We start from the raw sequence: 4,569 nt of genomic DNA on the forward strand, positions 1-4,569 counted from the left end.
AATTGTTTACCTGGGGTGATTCCTTGATTGGATTCTGGTGAGGATTGTTTGAGTCTGGTGGCCAGTCGGATCCACCTGTGTCTGGACTCTGAGAAGAGGGTCACGAGTTGTGAGTAGTTAGATATGGTAGTTAGAGAAATGTGAAAAATGCATATTTTATGATTGGCTTTTCGCAAATATTAAATTGAATACTATATGTATTATGTTATATTGATTAGAAGTGCTGTATTAACATTTTAATAATATAGTAAATGTAGTTTTGTAATTGAAACTAAGCTTTAGTAGTTAAAATAGAAAATATGTGTGTGTGGTACTCTTTTTGCTCAAGAGAAGGAGAAGATAATCAAGAAATTCTTCACACAGAGATAACAATTACAGAAACCCCTAAATCTTCCAGAGGAGAGGAATTTATGGCTCTCCTTATCAACAAAAAACCGAACTTCTCCAAACTCGACTTAGACTTCAAGGCGCCTGGGATTAACAGGAATTTCTCAACAAGTACCAGACGAATTTTTAAATAAAAAATATGCATATTCATGAAGTGCTTTGTGTATGCAACAGGTTACCCCTCTTAAGGAGGGAATTCTCTTTTATCGGGGTCCTTCTCCTGGCTCACTTTTGTCCAGAAAGAGGTACCCAGCCCGGGCTGTAATTTTTTTTTGCTGTTATTGTCTCTTTAATTGTCCTAACTCTAATTGTTTAATCTTTATTTCTATACTTGTATTAATTTTTTTCCATTTTATTTTTATTAAACTTTTATAAATTTTTAAAACAAGTGATTGGCGTTTATTACAAGAAAGCAGCATGTAGATTTAGTATTCTCCTTTATATAGTATATTAATGTATTATAGCACAGTTATAATAAAGAAATCATTCAGCCTTCTGAAGTGGAGTCAGACATCATCATTCTTCCCATTGGGTTCGCCTGCATTTTACAACACACTTTACAATGGTGAGGTTTCTTCAGCTGCTGTGCACGTCCTTGTCATCATGCTCTTCCAGGCAACCAGATGAATCTTATCCAAAGCCAGAGACAGTGATTGCACATGGGTTACACTGAAGTCAAGCATTGCTCCTACCTTTCTTTATCATACATTTCATTGCCTCCTTGCTGAAATGTTGCCTGAATTCTTCCCTCCTGTGAGAAACATTTTTGTACTTTTACCTTAACAGCAGCAGAACTCTTCTGGCAGGAGCAGCAGAGGAAGGCTGAGTTCCGTGATCACACTCAAAGTGGCCCCAGCATCCTGCAACACCAGTGGGAACCTTGTGCTGTGCATGCAACGCATCAACCATCACCTCTAGGGGTGCAGCTGCATTAATGCAATACCAGTGCCATGTACATTAACTAAAGCTCATTTCAGGAAGATTATAAACATGGCTTAAAAGAAAATGATCTACACTTACATCATCAAGGTATGAGTAAAATTTATTTGCCATCAACAATTAAAAATTTTCTGCAACTACAGGTAACTGTATGCTGCTTAATATTCTCCAGCACTGATTTTGGCTACAACCCAGAAAGACTTATATGGCCTGGCCAGAGACATTCCCTAGAAGACAAAACATTGCATTTTTTTCTTAACTTAACCATCTTATTCCATGTTTCAAAGGCAGTTTACTAGGCCAGAAAAAATTGTCCCACAAGCATGTTCAGTTGGATAATGTCAAAATTGCAATGACAGGAAAAAAAAAAAGATAAAAAAATAAATCAAATAGAACATGCTGAGAATACAAATCAGTTACATTAAAAACTTGATTAAGAATCTGCCAGCCACTAATTTCCTAGAACTAAAACCAGGTTTTAGTAGCACTGGGCAGGTGCCCAGAAACAAATGAACAACATTTTATAATGATGACACAGTCACATTTAGAAACTAAGGCACTGTTCCTTTCCAGTTATCAGCAACAAAGGCACAGTGCACTAGCTCATCTTCTTCTCTGTATGTACCTTACAGATATAGTTTCAGTGATATTTAGATTGCCATGAAAATTTAAAAGGAAGATAGCAAAGATAAATGTCACAAAGTGCTGCAGGCTAGCCCCATTTCTGATGGCATCCAGCTGACTTGTTTATCATCTTTTAGAACTAGTGAGGACACCAAAAATCCCTTTAAATTCAAATAAATAAAATGATTTATTAAAGCAAATAATTTACATTTAAGGATATTATTTTATTATGTAAATCTGCTCACATTCATGCTTTGGCAATACTGATCAAAGATGTAGATTGCACTAAAATTTTACATACACAAAGATGCATGTCTAAATACAAAGGAAAAAGTATTTTATTTTGCATTTAAATAACTGCATTTCTGAATTTAGTGTCAAGTTGTGCAGCTGGCAGCTCCAACATGCAGAATAATTTGTCTAGAAACTAGGTGAAGCTTCTTCCATAGTGCTGATAGCAGCTTGTATTTACTCTAAGAGATACTTTGGTTCTAGTCCAAACCATCTACTGTCAGAGATTAAATGAACTAGCACACAAAAAAGGGGTTAGCTGAAAGGTTTATTTTTAGCCCTGGTAACTTCTCGGTACCATTTTACAACACAACCTCACAAACTCTCATGACAGCACTACTGAGTGGGTGGAAAAATATGGTGTCAAAATTTCTTAAGTGACCTTTGCTGCCAGGAGAAGTGTAGCACACAAAATAACTCTGTGGGTCAGGAAAGCATCTACAACAGAAAGAAAATAAATACTAATGGGATCTTTCTGCAACTCTATCATATTTAACCTTGGAAACTGCACTGATGAATTTGGATTCTCTAAAGGTGTATGCTTACTCTACCTGTGTGCTGGGCATGATCGAAGAGCAGCTGCTCAGTGCAGAGTCAGTCTCCTCCAAATACTTTCCACAAATCTCTCTTCCCAAAACTTTTCTCTGTCACTTTTAAAGAGCACCAGTTGAGGCATACTGAAATTTACCTGAATCTTTTAAACAAAGAGGATCTAAACTCTCTTCTTTCTCTCTGACCTATATGTCAGACTTGTTTGAGAGCTTGTAATACAAGTATTAATGAAACAGCAGCTTTTTTGAGGTGTAACTGTTAGCTGGGAAAATTTGTTAATAGATAGCAACAGTGAGGAGAATGTATGTGGAACTGAAACTAACACCAAGGCTTCCCATAGCACAAATAGGCTGCACATGTGTGACTTTGTCCTCTGTTAGAACATTACCTCAACCCTCTTTCTTTTGTAGGTCCTGTCTGATGTATGGTTTGAAGTAGTATTTGAGAGATTTGATTTCTATCAATTTTTTATGTAGCACTGCAGTATTCTTTCTCACTAGATTCATATATATGAGGGAAGAAAAAGGATCATTAGTAAACAGGTCACTCTACTGAGATTTGAATGCCTGCAGGCTTCCATTTGCTTAGGCTGAGACTTCTCAGGAAAAAGAACATACAAAATATGGAATGACATCTTCTTCTAGCAGGAATGCCATGCTTTTTACAGACCACAGTCTGGGATGCCTCTGGTGCAATACAAGATTTGACTCTGGCAAATTATTCCCTGATGGCCAATTGCATTGCAGTAACTCCAGATAAAATATTCTTTTTTATGTTATTTTTCTTCCTTTAAATCAGAAAGCTTCCACTAATCAAAACAGAAATTCCCTCAAAGAGATAAATCAGCTGGTAATGAGGTATCCCTGCTTGTATTATCCTGTATAAGAAGGTTTCTGTAGGCCTAGTTCCATCTGCCACCTGGGAAAGCAGCAGCCAGAGGTAGCAGCTGTAGGATCCTTTGCTGCTTGGCCAGGACTGACCATGCAATTGCTCACTAAAGGAACAGCTCAGTTTTTTAGAATGTATCAACATGACTTGCTGTTACCATCACTTGTATTAGCAAACACCACTTCAGTCACACCTCTGTGTAATCATATCTCTGTGTAACCCATGTATTATATTCCACAGCAGAACCCAGCAGGAAATAAGGGAAGGTGTAGAATTAAGGAAAATGACCTAGTTGAACACATTTCATTCCCCAAATCCATATACAACATAAATGAAAACCAGCTGCCATCATGCTTTACTGCATCACAGTAACTGTTTTTATGTGCTTCCCCTTCCTATGTTGCAGGAAAATGGCTTCTACTGCAGTAGGACAGGTTTGATTGGCACATCTCACAAAATATTGACAGCCTGAAAATATTACAACTGAATGTGACAGTTTCTGCAGTCATTTCAATGAGATGCAAAACAGGCTGGCTGCACAGAAAAGTTGACCAACAGTGCCACAGAAGACCTGCACTGGTGGTCAACTTTTCTGCGTCATTATTCAGTGATTTGGGACTCATCTTCTCAAACAATAAAAACCTTAAGACAAGACTTCTGGCAGCACTATTAATTAGAAAGACAATTCAAGACTGTAGGACTAATATGATTTTGTTGCTGCTCCACAGTGAAGCATCACAGAAGCAATCACTTCAAAACCATTAATAGCTAACAAAATAATGTTCAATATGCTCACTCTGCAATACAGGTATTTTTTGCATTGAACAAGTTTCAGAAAAGAAAAGTTGCAAATAATTAACCAACAAAAGCACAGCTCAGGCCAGCAAC

This window comes from Anomalospiza imberbis, chromosome 4 (assembly GCF_031753505.1).
Source record: "Anomalospiza imberbis isolate Cuckoo-Finch-1a 21T00152 chromosome 4, ASM3175350v1, whole genome shotgun sequence".
NCBI lineage: Eukaryota > Metazoa > Chordata > Aves > Passeriformes > Viduidae > Anomalospiza > Anomalospiza imberbis.